The 17,446-nt window shown below is 43.7% G+C and overlaps 1 protein-coding gene and 1 long non-coding RNA gene across 8 annotated transcripts in view; one reads left to right on the top strand and one right to left on the bottom strand.

Moving 5' to 3' along the window:
* Positions 1–2,923, bottom strand: part of TNRC6B (trinucleotide repeat containing adaptor 6B) — a 134,410-nt gene extending 131,487 nt beyond the window's left edge. For 4 of the 7 annotated variants that reach the window (XM_088165266.1, XM_088165271.1, XM_088165270.1 and 1 more), the window contains exon 1: positions 2,707–2,922. The gene's annotated coding sequence lies outside the window, so the exon portion shown is untranslated. Of the gene's footprint in view, positions 1–2,156; positions 2,318–2,706 lie in introns of those variants that run through there. The other 3 variants (XM_088165269.1, XM_014882574.2, XM_088165265.1) reach the window with 3 other exon arrangements.
* A 195-nt stretch (positions 2,924–3,118) lies between these two features.
* On the top strand, positions 3,119–5,160 carry LOC148223638 (uncharacterized). Its single transcript, XR_015803866.1, has 2 exons — positions 3,119–3,991; positions 4,409–5,160. It is a non-coding gene; the product is annotated as an uncharacterized LOC148223638 (long non-coding RNA).
* Positions 5,161–17,446: the final 12,286 nt, after the last annotated feature.

Below are 17,446 nucleotides of genomic sequence, written 5' to 3' on the forward strand. Positions count from 1 at the left end.
CTCGGAATGCTGTAAGTAGAAGTACTGCAGAATTCCTGAATCTAATAGCAGCACTATGAGCAATGACAGAAGAAAGCCATTGCAAAGAAACTGGGAAACGACTGTTGGTTGTTATTACTGCACAAAGCAGACAATATCTATGTATAAAAAGATTTCCAAGAAAATAAACACAATAATGGCAATAAGTGACTAGAACAGACTCTGCATCCAAGCATTTTGCAGAAAATGGAGAACAGAGTAACCAAACCATTAAGCAGACTATTAATAAACTCATTCAAGTCAATAAGTAAGCTTCTTAGACTTATTCTATGATCTCCAGTTCATACTGCTTAATTGTAAATCCAACCTCTTCTGCGAGCAGAAATACATCAGCTTCACCAGAGGGAAAAGAAAAGAAAAAAAAAAATCACTCAAAAACCCAAGAGAACAAACCCCATTTGAACTTATTTTCAAATTACTATTTCATAGCAGTCCTTCAATTTTTCCCATCATTCTGGCTGCAGCCATTCATTCCACTCTTCTAGACGCAGCTATCTCTACATATTATTTTATTATGCATTACTTCTGAAAAAAAAAAAAATCTAATTTCTTACTTGCTATGACAGTAGGCAGATATGAGGTAAAATACGCTGCCTCAGAACTACACAAAATTCTCTCCTGAAGCTTCCTCCTCTGAAGTCATCCTCCAACACCAAGCTCTAACGACGAAATAAGCATCACCGAGCAAAGCCATGACACACACTCAACCTAAAAGTTTTACTGGACTATTCAATCACACAAACTCTGGCAGATTAAGCTTTGTCAAGACTTTTATGTCCAAATGTTTTAACTTTTTATTTAAATCAAAGTGTAGATCTCTAGCTAAATTTGCAGGTATACAGAAACTGAAGTAATGCATTAAGTCAAAAGTCTGCCTAATGAAGAGACACTGACTGGTTTATTATTACATTTTTACCAGGACTTCCGTATTACAGGACTCAGGTGATTCCCTTTGAGCATCCCAATAACTTTTTGCCCATCAGCACACACGCTGTATAGCTAAACAAGATAAAACTAAACGTATAATGATGACCTCACCTACTCTCTACTAAGACAAATGTGCCTGTACCTTCCTGCCCAAAAACCTCACAGCAGAAAATCCAACACACACAGCTAACACCTCTCTGGACTCCCTTTCCCCCATCTCCAGCCTCAACTTTTTGCAGGGTGATTTCTTCGCTGAGGAATTGTCTAGTTACATCTGCAATTCAGTTAAATTCAGGTGAAAAGTCACCCCTGCAAACCCCTCTCCCGAGATACATCTACCCAACAGACCCTGCACTAGCCACAGCTAGTAGAAAATCTGGACCTTATTTTATAATTCAGGGCCTTGGGTAATGGAGCAGATGAGAGCGTCCACTCACATCTCAACTGCGCGCATTCCAAGGAATCTGCACCCTTAGAGTTACCACAGGAGAGGAGGGCATTGCTGAGCAACTTCAGTATGGACAAGCTGACTACAAAGCTGCTTAAACTTGTGTACGTATTTAATGACCCTATGAATCAAAGTTATCACTTGCAGCAGGAACCAATTTCCAAAATCCCTTCATAAGGATAGCGATATTACTGGAAAACACCAGGTAAAACAGACCTTTCAAATACAGAGCTGTACAACCCCCAAAGACCTACCCACAATTTTGCAGGAAAAGTCACAGTTTTTGTAGAGGTTGTAAACGTGACACTGAACTCTGGCAAGTCACGATTTAAAAATAGCAATTAATGGCTTGTAAAAACAACAAAAAATGTCAACTTCACAAAGACATATTTTAACAAATGTTCATGAGGTTAGTGAAACGTTACCGTGGAAAAACAAGTACTGTTTACAGCAGTAAACATCTGTACTTTAGCTAGGAAAACGCTTTGTTGAGTCTTCGGTTTATTCAACAAGCCTCAGCTGTATGCTGTAGTAGATCCTCCTACATGCACTTTCATAAAGCAGATCTGAGCTTGCAAGATACCACGCTGCAAGCAGCGCTTATCCACAGCCAGCGAAGCGTCTCCAGAAACAAACATTCCCTCATTTTGCTACAAACAGCTGGGGAAACTTTTTTCCCCCCCGGGACATATCTCTGAACATGGTCACTCTTCCCACCCACCCATCACATATACACACACACATTTTAACCAGCATCACGTTCCACTCATCCAGCGCGGTTTGCAGTGGTACCAACGCAACCTCGGCTCCGTCCGCACACTACAGCACTTTTTTTTCCCCATCCACACAAGGGCTCCTCGGAGTCTCTCCTCCGCGGTACCTCCCGCCCGGCCTGGGTGATCCGGCGGGCGGGCGGCTCTTCCCCGGGGCCCTGTGTGGAGCCGGAGGGGGCGGCGGGGGGCACCGGGGCGCAGCCGCGGCCGCACGTGAGGCGAGGAGGGGGCAGCGCTCGCCCGGTTGTGCCTCGGGACAGGCACTCGGCGGGGTCGGGGAGGGAGCAGCGGCCGCTCCGCCGCCGCCGGGGCAGCGCCCTTGAGCCGCCGCCGCTCGGGGCCCCTCCCGCCGGCCCGGCCCCCCCGTCCCTCCCCCGCCCCGCGGCACCGCGGCCCGGCGCCAGAGGCCCCTCAGAGGCGGCGCGAGGGTCCGCAGGGCGGGAAAGGCTGCCAGGGAGTCCCGCGCCGGGAGCTGGGAACGGGGATGGGGGATAGGTGGGGGGCCCGTCCCGCACTCACCGCCGAGGCGCCGCTGCGGTGCGCTGAGCCCCCGTTCTTCTCAGTGCCGGGGGCGGCTCCGCCCGCCCGGGAAACACGAACCCCAGGAAGCAAAGGCGAAGAAGCTGCGAAAAGCGTCCCCCCGCCTCCGCCGGCGCCGCCAAAAAAACACCACCGGGGGGGGAAAAAAAAAAACCAAAACCAAACTTTCCTCGCCGCCGTCTCTCCCTCCCCCGAGGAGCACGAACCCAAACACACCGGGACACGCCCCCGCACCGCCCCTCGCACCGCCCATTGGACGGCTCCCCGCCGATCCTCGCGCTGATTGGCCGTTCTGACTGCTCGTCTTCTCCTTCCGCTCCCCTTTCCGCCCCTTCACGCTGCCCATTGGGAAGAGTCTGAGGGATCTCTCCGCCCATTAGCCAGGGTACACGTCAATCACAGCGGAGCACCGCCTTCCGGCGCTTTTGATTGGGCTCTCGCGTCACTACACGCTCACTGATTGGTTGTATTTGCTGGCTGTCACCGGTTAGCGTTGCCCCCCTTCACATCCCTCACTGGCTCCCGCCCCTTCTTCCTCTGCCAGTTTGCTGCGAGATTTGCCCCTTAAATGGGGCACTCGCTCGCTCGCTTCTACTCGTCCCGCCCTTCCGCCCTACGGATTGGGCTGTGGGTCGTACCCTCCGACTCCATTAGAGAAGGAATGTGCCCGTTACACCGTAACAGGGCGGAGGCCCGCCCACCGAGCTGCGCTTCTCGGCGGCCCTTGGGACCCGCGGCAGCCGAGACGAGGTTACGTCAGTTTGTGCACTCATTTGCCGGCCGCACGGGCGGGGCGCCTTGACGGGCACAGGCGATAGCGGCTATGGCGGCGGCTATGGCCGCTCATCGGCGCCGCGACACTGCACCGACGCCACACTGCTCGCCGTCCCCAACAACATCTCTGCTTCGCCCCGCCGCTCCGCGTACAGGCGAGACAGCTATTGGGTAGGATAGGTGTCAGTTGGGCAGCTCGCGAAGCTCATTGGTCGGAAGTCGACGCCTGCGCAGCCAACCGGCGACCATCCCCCGATATCACCCGCCGGATGACACAGCAACCGTGGGCTGGGGGTGGGGAAAGGCAGGGTCGTGCCTTTGATTGGTTGGCTTCACTGTCAATCTCCCTGGAGGGGGGGCGGTGGGCGGGGTGATGGCGCGTGCCCGCCGCGCCCCACGTGGCCCGGGCAGCTGTGCACGTGACAGGGTCCCGCGGCCGGAAAAACTTATAGGAAAGGGATTTGCGGTGACCACGGCGTCATTCCTAAATGTAATCGTTACCAATACACGCTGATGTTCATTGTCCGTGGAGTGGGCCGAGGCAGAAACAGGGCTTCGGAAGTGTTCGGGGGGAGGCTGATGCAGGAGCGGGCCCGGGGACCCTTTCCTGGGAGGTGGTGTGAAGGCCGGGATGAGCAGCGTCAGCCCCGGGCTGCAGAGCAGGGGAGGGACAGCACTGCTGGACAGCAGAACGGCAAGGACAAAATGGCAGCTGCAGAAGCAGGACCTGCATGGCACAAAGGATTAGCAAAGGAGAAGAGCAGGGTCAGAGGAGCATTGAAATATCCCAAAACTGACAGGGAACGCACTCGGGGGACTACATTGATAACAGAAGCATATGGAGGATAAACTGGGAGCAAGAGTTGTACCTAATTTCTTGCTCGTTCTCAATCTCCTTATTCTCTAGTACATTTGAAAGCTGCTATTCCATTGATGAGTGCCGCTTCCTGACCTCACCCAGGGCTGCGAGCCAGTGCAATGTTTCCATTTGATCTCCTCGGGAGAATCCTGTTACAACCTGATCAGCAGAACCGTGGAGCAGCTGAAGAGAGAACGCTAGAGATGTGATGTGCCTGTCACCTTAGTGAGCAGGTCTGTGGGTGTTGGGTGAAAACATGTTCTTGTCTTGGAAGAGCCACAGAGCCCTCCACAGGTTAGTCACCAGCAGGAGGGACAGCTGCCAGCGCAACAAAGCCACGTGTGCTGGTGGCACAGATAGCAGACGAGATCCCTGCAAACTCAGGCTGCACAAGTCGATAAAGGGCAGTGAATCTTTTGATGCCTTCTCCATTCAGTAATGGTAATTGATTTTTACATTGATTGGTGGGAAAAGAGCCCCATTAATATGAATAAGATTTCATACTGGATATGCACATACTTGTTACTGTGGTGCTGTAAGGAATACAAAAGGCTCTGTATAAATCAATATGAATTAGTGATATAACTTTGGGATGCACTTTGCCTCTCTTCCTCATTTTTTATCCAATGTGTAGGAACTATCTGTATCTTGTCTATCCACGTGTATTTTTCACGTTGTAAGCAGAAATAACTAATACATCAAGAGTACAAGTTGCACACTTTGGGAGAGAAGGATGTGTCCAAGATGCTGACCTTGTCTTTGCCATAAATAAAAAAAGAAAAAAAAAATCCCTCTTTAAATTCTCTTTCCCCTTATTGGTGTTCTTTTGTGAGTGTTCCTTCCTATGTTTTGCTCAGGGCTTTGGTGTGCATGTAGCAGGTGAAGGAATATGATATATTTTGCATAAGCCTAGGGAACCAGATATTTTCATTTCAGAGGAGCAGAAGAAACCACTCTCCATTATCCCTCTGGTATCACACTACAAAACAAATTTCAACTGTAGAAAGCAAGCAGATGTTGGTTTGTCTGAAGTTATAATGGATGACTCAGAAATTCCCACCCAGGTTCACCTGTGGATTTGGAAGGAATCACAGCTCCCAGACAGGTTCTGGTTGTCATAAAGTCCAAATGCTTAGGAACAAAATAATTCTTCCTGTTTTTTTCATGCCTCCCCACTACCAATCCTATCCAAAAATCCAAGTTGGACAGTGACAGGACCAAGTTGGACAGTGACAGTGCATTTTTTCATCCACTGGGTGTCAGTGTTACACTACCACTGTGGTGCCTTTCCAGGTGCTGGGAAAGGTTGGATTTGCTTTGGGGTCAAAGTCTTACCTTTCTGATAGAGAAGTGATGAAAAAAACATTATAGCTTTGGAGAGTGGTCTCACTGCGGTATGGGTGTGCCTTTGCCTCCTGCAGAAACAGGCTGGGACCCTACCTGCAGACATCCCAAGTATCAACCTCACACAGACTGTAGTCAGAGAGATAGACAGACTTCAGAGTTGGGATCAATTCCACAGCCCTTTGACTCTTAGGTTATGAAAATACATCACCTCTTCTTTTTTAAAATTACGTTTATTTGTTATAAATATTACATCTGACAGGGATACAGTCTAGAAAAATCCTGTTTCTCTAAACAAACAAAGCGTGCTTCCAGATTGGGACAATTCTGGATGCAGGAACAAGGGAGGACAAGAATTTAGAAACAGCTTTGATTTTGGAATTTGTAGTCAGGGTTTTTGAGATCTGACACTGGTCTATTATTTCCAAAAGTGCCCTGACATGATTTTTTATAGACTTACTAAGATTTTTAATCAATGTACCCAAATGAACTCTGGATAGTCAATCACTAAAAGCTACTGATATTTTTAGGAAAGGCCTTTGCTAACCCTGTCTTTTTTTCTGCTGTGGATGCCCTAAGCAGCAGCTGTCTTGTGGACACAGAAAGGAACCAAGTCCTTACCTGCATAGTGATTAAGAGAAAGGTTACTTTTTGGAAAGCCACAGTCAAGCATGTGCTGATGCTCTTTATGGTGTCCTATGTTTTCACCTGAAATGTGGCATTTAACATATAATGCTGTACTTTATCTGTGTATATAATATCTGTGTATAAAATGTAGGCAGCACTGGAAAAAAGAATGCAATTATTTAAAAGATGATTCATTAAAAAAGTAATAAAACTATTGATGTTCTTTTATATAAACACAGGCTCATTAGATTATTTTCTTACTTACATCTTTCCTCTGGAAGCGGTTTTTTAATCCATCCATTTCCTAGAAGACTTCAGGAAACTTTCAGCAGGCATATGGCATCAATATATGAGGGAAATAAAACATAAATATTTACAAAGATTTTGATCCCGTTTAAATACCAATTATCCTTATTTAAAAATATTTATCCTAATAATTACTTTCAGCAGAGACACCTGCTAAGGATTCAGCATTTCCTATTTCCTTCAATTGAGTGGTGAGAAGTTCTCAGTCATTCTTGTGCATCCTTCGTGAAACTTTTCAGGGAACAAGCAAGAGAGAGGAAGTAATACTTCATATGCCTGGGAGCTGTAAAAGTGGGGATAGAAAAAAGGAATTTGTGTTTAAAATAGAGAAGAGCAGATTTCAACGCAATTATTTTTTTCCTTTCTAAGCCACCCATAACAACAAAGAAGAAACACAAAAGAGCAATTTAAGGAAAAAGAAAGTAATGAATACTAGAATTAAGTTAAATAGCAAGAGGAAATTAGGGAGATGTCAGATGTAATTTTCAAATTTGTATGTTGGTCACGTGATTAGTGCTAACATTTTTGCTTTACAAAAAAAATAAAAATATCTTTAATGACTGTTAGTGCTCAGGACCTGAGCTTTAAGTCCCAGTCAGACACCTCCACATCTCTAACTATTCTTAATATAGTAGGCTTATTTTGACATTACCTATTTTTATGTGTCATACCCAGGAAAGACATGCAGCTGCAATAGAAACAAGAGCAGTTTATGCATGTCTTGGGCAAAGTGCTTAGCAGAAGTTTCAATTTGTTGTGCTGTCAAGCTCACATTATATTGTTGGAAGGAAAAGGGAGGAAGAATTTTGTCAGCCCACAGCTAAAGGAAAAAAAATGTTAATATGACGGCAGAGGTTTTAAATAGAGAATAATTCATAATACTACTTCATTTTGTTTTTCCTGGAGGCAAAATTAAAACAATGCTTCATTAACATTATTTGAAGTTATTTTAAATACAGCTATTTTCAGCAAAACAATGCTAACATGTGGAGGTTTTATAATGAAAACAGACCATTAGGAAAATGTTTTGCAAAATATTGTAGTCTTTTATGCAGCCTCTTTTTGGCATTTTTTCACTATGTTTAGTCTTGAAAGTGAACGAGCATGCATATAGGAGTTATCAGCTAGCAGCTATGCTGAGGCTAGAAGTAGTGCAGCTCTTCAGACAAGATTTTAATTGACTTTTAACGTTCCCATTCCGTCAACTTGATTGGACCTATGATACTCAACACCAGTAGCAGCCTGTGCAAAACTGTTTTGAGTCCCCTTTATCTGAATCTAAATGGAAATGAAAGTATAGGTAGGTGAAAGCAATTATAACATCATTTATGTCACCCAGCTCCATCCCAACAGAAAAATCAGGTTTTGAAGTAAAAAGAAGACTGGGCACATTCCTGCAAGTTCCTTCCCTATGCTACAGGAGCTATGATACATATATATATATATATATATATATATATATATATATATATATGTGCCCTTGCTCTTGCAGAAGGGAAATATCACAGAGGTAGGATCAATACTGATGCTGGGGAAAGCTCCCACCTGTCCTTCTATAGCAAACTCCTATTAGGACAACAAGAGGGCTGGATTATTTTTTGTTTCTTAAATTATTATTATTTTCTGGGAGTTGTATCTACGTAGTAATTTAGGATGGCAGCTTTCCAAGGCTTTGCTGTGGTTCTAAATTAATTGAGTATGCTGTTTAATTTTTTAACTCGAGCTTTTTCCTCATATTCAAAAGGGCTCCCGTTGTCCTTTATTATTAATGAGATCAAAGCAGGCAGAATGGCTGCCATTTCTCCTTAGTCTGGAAGTGAAACTATCCATAGTGGAAAAGCACAGTGCTGTCTGCACTTGTCGGAAGCACTGAAAGCAATACCAATGGCAAAGCATCTGCCTTTCTCTGGTCTGGTGAGCTGGACACGGACAGTGAGCAGGAATAATGCTCTGCCAGAAAAGCAGATGAGGAAACAAGGATGGCACCTGCACAACAGGGGAAAGACTGAAGAGTTACTGTGGGATGGGGTAACAGACTGTGCAGAATGCAGGGCAGAAAACCTGAGGGGGAAAAATAATGTTTCCTTTTCTAATATGTGGAAAATGGTGCCTCGTCCAGGCAGCCCAGGTAAAAAAGAAAAAAAAAAAACAACAAACAAGAAAACCTCCAAACCACAGAAGTTATTATCAGTTTTGATTAGGAATTTAAAGATACAGTATGACTATTTGTACTCAAATGCCAATAGTATTATCCCCCCTTCATGGCTTCCTTCCCAAAATTTCCAAAACTGCTGTTTCATGGAGATTCATACAGTTACATTTTTATAAAAACCAAAACAACAAAACACTCACCAGAAACCCCATGCATGTCTGACTTTTAACTGGACAGCTCACTGACACTTGCAAAGGGGCCAGAGTCCAGGGTGGCAGGACCTAAGGGCAGAAAGCAGAATAATTCTGGAAGGGAGCATCGTCAGTAAGACAGATGGAGGAAAAAACCTGCTGAACGACAACGTAAAACTGAGATTGGTAGAAAAATGTGGTTTGAAAGTGAAAAATGTGAATGAAGGTGATGGTAGGAAGAATGTGGGTATCTTATGTGGCAGGGAGAGGGAAGCTCTCAGGGAGTATCTCGGACCGTGGGCCAGCATGGCTCACAGAAGGATGCGTTCTGTCCTCTCCTCCTGGCCCCGATCAGCTGCACGGTGACCCTGGCCAAAACCCTGCAGAGAGCTGCCTGGGGAGGCAGGAGGGAGATGAGGACAGCAGCGGGGTGTGAGTGCCAAGAGGAAGAGCTGTGAAGCAAAATGGTCCAGGGTCACTCTGTGTGAGGTGGTGTGAACCCTGAGGAAGGCGGCAAGAGCTGTTCCCATGATTTTGCCTCCAGCAGCTCGGGAACAAAGAGCAGCCACGCTGGGTGAGCCAAGTTCTTTTTTCTTTACTACTCAAAGCTGATTACTTGCAAACCCCATGACTCACTCACTGTCCCAGCTCTGCTTCTGCAACAGCTAGCAGCGAAGTCAACCCAGGTTTGTGAGTATGGCTTTCTCTGTCGCCTCCTCAAGGGAAATCTGCCAGCAGCTTCTTTGTGGCTGCCACGGGATCAGCTGCTGGGAGTTCAAGGCGGGGCCGTGTGGGCAAAGCCCTCAGGACCATGCCTGGGAACAAATACAGGACCTCCTGGTACTGCAGATGATCATTTTGGACACACTGATAAATTGTGTGCAGGCACCACTGGAGAAAAAAGATGTGTTTGCTCAGGAGCTACAACAGTATTTGGTCCACTGTCCTATTTTCTTTGTGCATGAGGAAGGAAAAGTGGTCAAAATTCCAATGGATTTCACGAAGCACAAATGGCCCTTCTAAAACCACCAAGTTCTCTCTTCCTCACTTCAGAAAAACCCAGGGCTTTTCTCCTAGTCCTGCCCTGAAGAGACTTTCGGATTGGTAGAAGAAAGTCAACATTTTATTGAGGCTGCCTTTTTTTTCCCTGAAAAAGAGTAAAATGTTTTTGTATGACTGCAGTTCTGGGTTCAAAGAACTTGCTAAAAAGAAAGTGTGTTCCCTCTCAAGGGCCCTCAGTAGCTCAGTTCTAGTCTGTTTTTTTCCTCTGTTTAGACCACACTTAATTTCTGTTGCTGGATTGCTTATTGTCACTGAGGATTTTATAGACTCTAATCCAGGCCTGGTATCTGTTGAAATCCATGGTCCTGCTTCCACAGGGTAGTGCTAATGCTCAAAGAGTAAGGTAAATACACATTTAAGCTTCTTTTCCATGATATTCCAGAGCAGAGAGGTGTTCAAGAAGACAGGGAGACTCTGTTTTTTAGGGGAGCCCAACTCCTCCAGAAGACTTTCTGTTGCAGCAATTTCTTTTGCAGCAATATTCAATGCAAACACCCTACAGCATTTCCAAGGGTGTCCTCATGTTAACAACACTGCTGTGCATGGGTGAATTCCCAATTACTTATACCAAGCACTACTTACATGGAAGATTTTGAAACAAGATGGAACCTGCCTGGAACAACACCCTCATTTTGGCTGCAGGGTGCAGCATCTGTAGCTGGCGCCTGTGCTTGTCTGTCTCTCTCTTTGTTCTTGTGAGTCTGTCTCCTTGGATGCAAAAAGGAAGCTGTTGGTCATACTGGGTTGTCAGTAACTCCAGTTTAAATCCAGAGTAACCCCACTGGGTGGAGGAAAATTAATATCGCTTTGCAGAAGCATAACTTTAGCTCTGTGGCTGAATCAACATCCTTAAAAGTGGTGTAGAAATTGGTGAGAAACCAGCAGAGATCATCCCAACTTTTCCTTCCGGAAAACTTTGATTTGTTGAAACGCTGCAGTCATAAATACAGAACAAAGGAAGTGAATATATTACAGTGTCCTCATTGTAAAAGGGCAATGGCAGGTGCATTGTTAAACTAGGAGACAGGTCATTATTTCAGTGCAATGCCCGTCAGAACATCTGTCGCTCTCCAAAAAGTTATTTTTTAACTTCCTTCCTATGAGATTTGTTAGACCTTTGAAGGAGAACATCAAATGAGTGGTAGCATAATTTACCAAGTCCTAGAAAAGTTATATTGGTGAATTGCCTTGCATTGTACTAAGGCAATGAACTAGATGACCTAGTGACCTTTCCCATTTCTAATGTCTATGATTATTGCTGTTATACCTCAGGACACTAAACAGAGACATTTTCTTCCTTTCAGTGGCAAAATGTCACTAATGGCCATGCTAAATCAGAGCAATTGATCCTTCTGCAGATGTGTTGTGCACTTAGCAAGGCAGCTATAGACGACCACGCTTTGTTTAGATTTGCTGTTTTCTGTTTCTGTAGTGCAAGTGCTCAGCACAAGGGGACTGTCAGCCAAGGGAAAGATTTTCTGGTAGGAGATTAAGGATAACTAAGGAAATGGTTGCATGACCTATAAAGAGAGGATCATAAATATTGCAACAATAAAACCAATAGCTCCTTCAAAGTTTAAATAGCTTTTCTTCTCAAACACTTGAAATAAGTGCCCTTTTCCCAAGGTTGTCTAGCACCTACACGTTAAGATTTCACAGGTTTCACCAAATATATTGTAACTTCTCAAGGAACTACCTTTTTCTTTTAAATAATCTTTCTTTGTGGAAGCATCCCCTCCAAAAACAGTTTCATCCCAGGTACCTGGAAGTTCTTTATCTTTTCCTCTAGTAGTGAAGTTTCAGAAAAGCCAGAGCATAACAATAATAAAATAGCCCCTGCTGTGTTGTTTCTTAACCACAACACACACCAAACAATGCAAGTAGGGGCAAACAGGGCTCTGCCCTTTACAACCAAGCAGCAGCACTTTACTTTTTCTCTCATCCTAGGGGGAACCTGAGACACAAGGGTCTGCCTCTATAAACCCTCAGCTAGAACATTTATATTCCTCGCAATCCCAAGTGTGTAAAACCCCAGACCTGTGCTGCTGCAACTCCGCTGTCACAGACAGCTGACATTCCTATTCCACACAGGCTGATGGTGTGAAAGACAGCCTTTGTTTCTAATGCTTGGTGCAGGATCCAGCTCTGGAGTAAGCAGCTTGCTCTCCTGTGTGCTCAGTCTTTTTTTCCCCATTCTCTGTGCTACCATGCGTCTGTAGCCAGCTCAGGAGAAACATAATCCAATGTGTTCCAGCAGCCAGACCTCACAGATGTGTTCCTATTCCTCTGTTACCCTGTGTTCTCACATACATTTAGCTCATACGTCTTACCCCTTGGGCTGGGAGTACTGCTTTGGGCACTTTTAAACCAAAGCATCACAGTAGCATCTTGATATTAGTGCTGTATCCTGCAATCAATTGTCTGTTGGTCTGACTATAGAGAGCAATATCCCGGCTAGAAAAGCCAGTCCAGTCTGGGAAATCAAATAGCTGAAGAAACATGGGTGTTCATTCAACACCCAGCAGGCATGTGCCAAATCCACTCCCAAGCCCATGCAAAATGCTGATCAGTCCACAGCCCACTGGTGCAACATACTTCTCTTTCTTACACATTGGAAATTTGCAACTCAGAAGCTCCTTTGCTTTAAATAAAGTAAAAAGACAAGGGTCCCCCTGAACAGAGTCAATACTCACAAATGGAAATATCCTTAACCTGACTTCCCTGATCCTTCCCTGTGCTGCTGGATGTAAAGGTATTGAAATCAGCTAAAATTTTTTATGTTCTAGGTTTCAAGCTCTCCGTAATAGCCACAATCCTCATTATGAAAATATTGTATTTTGCCTCTATGCTTTCTGCACAAATTCTTTTGGTCGTGTTTTCCTGGTTATGTGCAATTTCACACGTCCAGTGAAATTTCAGCCTCTATAAAAAAATTACCCAGTGTTTATAAAGTCATTTCTTTCAACACTCTCTGTCATCTAGAAGTTGCTGCTTTTTACCCAAGGCAGGCAGGAGGACTGTTTTATGCCTACAATTCTCCTACCAGTGACACTTGTAATGTTTTAGAAAAAGAAAATAAAACCTGACAAGTCAGATGAAAGGCAGAAGTTGACACTGCAGACAGCTAGACTGGAAAGAGAGAAAGGAGTAGAATTAGAAACATCTGCAAAACTCAAGACATTAACACATTATGTGATGAGTTTAGGACACAGCAGATACTGTGCCCCTAAGTTCTTGTGCAGACACTTCCACCTACTCTCTTACTTCCTTATCTTACTGAAAAGCACTGTAAATTGGCCCACACTTGGATGCTGAGTGCTCTATGTCATGTTTGCTGTGGTTTTCTGTAACCAAACTCCCCGAGCACACATGCCCAGACTTGCAAGAAAGATGAGAAATACGTGTTGTGCAAAGAGTTAAGTAAACCTGTACCAGCCTTGCTACAGCCATAAAGGCTTTACCATTTCATCTGCATCCACAGATTTCTCTTCCAACATGGTTCCTACAGTCACTCTGCTTTTCTTAAGCCTTGCTTATTAATGAGGATTTCCAAATTTGCATTTCTTCAGCAGGCTAAGGACAGGGGACATAAGTTCTAGAGACACAAAGAGGCCATTCAACCCTGGACTGCTCCCTGATTTTGCAAGAGCACAGACAAAAAAAGTGTCAAGAAACAAGAGTGTAATATTAAAGTAGCAGGGAAATGAGGGGAAGGATAATCTTATCTTTCTTTCTTGGAGAACCTCCCTAAAAGAGAAAAAGAAAAGGCAGAAAGTCATGGTGGTGCTATTGCTATAAAGAAAGAAGCTCAGGATCCACAGAGCCCTGAGACATCCTGTGAAACAAGCCTGGATTAGACAGACTCCTCTTAAACAGTACAAATGCAATCGCTACATGGATTTAAAACACTGAAAGATGAAGATTTTGTTTATTACAAATACTTTTTTATGTACCCTACTGCCCAAAAGTAAAATAGAGGCTGGATTTATTCTGAAACATGGTCAGGAATTTTAAAACAGGCTTTTGTACATGCAAACAAAGGAAGCATGGGAAACAAGAGCTTGTGAGTTACTTAAATGTCAAGGATTACATTGTACCAGGTAAAACTGAAATGTAGCACAGGAACTCAGTTTCATAAATTAAATGTCATTGCTGATGGGTACAAATTATATAAGAAAGATGGAGAGGAAAACCGAGGTGGCACTTTGTCAGATGCACTTATAGCTGCAGCAAGATACATTTCAGCTGCAAAATAATAATAAAAAAAACCAACAACAAAAAAAAACCCAAACAAGTAAAGTGGACATTTGCTGCAGCCTAATCCAGCAGCGAGAAAGCAGGAATGAATTAGTCTCTCTTAAGGTACTCAAAGCCACAAAGCACTGTACTTACAGAGAATTTAGCTGCCCACATTCCTTTTAGCAAATACCACCAAACATTGACCAAAGAAGTTCACCAGTAACACAGAAACCTGCTCTAATCCAGACAGTATGGATTCTTGTCAAATAAACAAGAAAAATGACCCCAGCCCAGGAACTGTAGCAGAGAAATTACAAGTGACACCATGAACACAGTATCTAAATGTAACACAGTAAAGAGTTTATTTGTTTGACTTAGAAAACGTCTCCCACATAATTAACTGGACTCAATATACATTAAATATACAAATGCATACCAAAAGAAACACAGAAGGCACTCATTCAGCCAAGAGGCTCCTTCTGAACCACTCACCATTGCAGGCCAGGAGGTGAGAGCTGTGAGCCCCAGCTTCATTACTTTGTCCAAAACCAGGACCAAGCTGTAGGTCCCACGGTGCTCCACACAGACCAGCCAAAGAAGAAAAGAGATCCAGAGGACAGGTATCCTCTTGGGATTGTACGGGGTCAGGATACAGATGCCAAAGAGAGCTAATCTGGCTCTTTTGAGCAGCAACAGAAAAACAATTTTGATCTTTCCCACCCTCTCAGAAGGTGGTGACTTGGTTACAAGAGGGGCCATTTTGGGCAAGCAAATGACAGCTTGTTTGAAGACTACTGTACCTTCAACCTCTGCTGGCAGACTTCCAACACAATTCCTAAGCACTGCTCTTTGCCCCTGTGACCCCCAGCACCACCAACCACATTTTATCTGGAGAGCAAGAGAAGTTCATTTTACAGGTCACAGCCTCAGGTTTCTAGCACTCATCAAGAACCACAATTAGCAAAAACTAGTCAAAATAAATGTGGTCACCTTACCCAGACTAACTTCTGTTGCCATAGGAGCAGGTAAATCGCCCAAATTCAGCAGATTTTATCTTTAGGGAAGAACTAGTTCCACCAGAGCCTGAAACCTCCACTCTGGATCAACAAGGCAGTGTGCATCCTCAGAGTCACGCTGAGTTTAAGGAGCAGATTTCTATCATGCAAAAAAGCAAGTTTGTTCTCTCAAATTAAGTAATTAAGCAGTGCGTGATAAGCCTAAGGAATTCTACAAGCCCCTGAAGTCAAGGCATGAGGCTGACTTCCATGGAAAGAATTTGAAAACAAGTGAACATTACCTTTCAGGAACTGGTGTAGCAATAAAGAAAACAAGCAGATGAGAGACTTTCTCTGGAAAGGATGTCCTGTTAGTTGACAGGGTAAAGAAAAGAGCTCTGACATCCTCCATAAGGAAGAGAAAGTAAAGCACATTAATGCGTAAGCAAAGAAGGAAAGGAAGGGCAAGTGAAATCAGCCTCTTGGACTATTTGTGATTCACTTCACCAAAGATGAAGCAACAAGAAGATAAAGGACTTCCTGGGAAACCTGACCATATATATCAACATGGTGCTAATTAGTTAATTAACCTATTGCACAATTTAAAAAATAAATATTTTAAAAGCATGTGAGGACAAGGAAGCACCAGATGACACTGTTCTTATCAGAACAAAAAGTAGAACAACATCAGCCTAATAAATTTATATCTGATCTTTGCTAACAAAGTGAAATAAATTCAAAGACAGAAAAAAAAAAGTCTCCTAAATATCTAGAGAGTAACCAAAATATAGAAAAATCAAACCACTTTCAACAAGGCTGCAAACACAGTGAGTAGATTTAGACACATGAGCTACACACATGAAGCAAACAGGATAACTCTGCTACCAAGTCACTTCTACATCCAAGTGATAGTGTCATTTCCAACACTTATTTTTTTCCCCATTACCAGAAACTACTTTGTGAAACACTGCTCATAATATGAGCTGACAGACCCAGCTGTAAAACTACAGGTCATTCCCAGAAGGCCATATAGAATATTATATAGAGTAGCAAGCATTTGACCCATGGAGTAAGGATGAGTATGTTTAACAGAGGGCACAGTACTTTTCGTATTTTAGCATCTCAAGACATTCTGCAGGATAAATAGAGTAAAACAAATCTGCTTGTCATTAAATACACTTCAAGGAAAGGCAATTAATCAATCAGTGAATCAATCAATTGCATTTTATCATCAGCTACAGACAGCTGTTTGAGTGTAACAACCTCTACTGCAATCTAGCACCTCAAAGTGTGATTGGATCAGCTGCTTCTGTGTTGGGAGTGCACCAGTTGCCTTTGCTGCGAATTTATTGTGCAGCTAAAATCCCAGATGGTTCCTCTAAACAAAAAGCAAGAAAATGAAACCTGTGTTTTTCTGATGTTTAAATATTTTTTTGGCAAGTCGCATGTTAGTTTTCAGGTGTTTTCTAATAACTAGGATCTAATTTTTTTTAGGTATCACAAGAGGATTTGCTTATGACAGCAGGGTGTGTAATTTAAATGGCAAGAAAGCAGAGCGAAAAGTCAATCTGCCCACTGTAGAGACAAAACCAATCTGTTTATCCACTCTGTTAGTGAGTAGAACGGGAAAAGGGATAGTGAACAAGAGGACAGAAGTGCCAGTCAGATCCCATAATAGCTATGAGGAAATCATCAAGGAAACCATTACAACAGCCTGACAACAGTTCTTTCTCGTACCATGCACTGAATTTAGGGTTTGTAATCACAGAACATTTTGGAGGTCAAAAGTAAAAAAGGATTTTTAGAAAGGGACTAAGTGCATTCATTAAAGAACTGCCAGAAAGCTGAGAAAGTCCATAGACTGCTGGAATGGTGTCAGAGAAAGACCACTATATACAAGCCTTGTATTTTATGCTTCTATGATCACCTCTTAGAGGCTATTCTCAGAGGCAGAACAGCAGATCAGATGACCTTTGGTCTGATTGCACACAATGCTTCTTATGGATCAAAGCTCTCAATTTTAGCATGATTTAGATTTTTGGAAAGGTTAACTTGAGAAAAAACAAGGAACATTTGGGAAGCTTGCATGCCTCCTCTGCTTCCTCTTTCAGCCCTCAAAGATGTGCTCCTTAATCATTCAGTTTCCATAAATGGTAAAAGTATTGCTGAA

Source organism: Sturnus vulgaris, chromosome 5 (genome assembly GCF_052056855.1).
Source record: "Sturnus vulgaris isolate bStuVul1 chromosome 5, bStuVul1.hap1, whole genome shotgun sequence".
In the NCBI taxonomy this organism is placed as follows: domain Eukaryota; kingdom Metazoa; phylum Chordata; class Aves; order Passeriformes; family Sturnidae; genus Sturnus; species Sturnus vulgaris.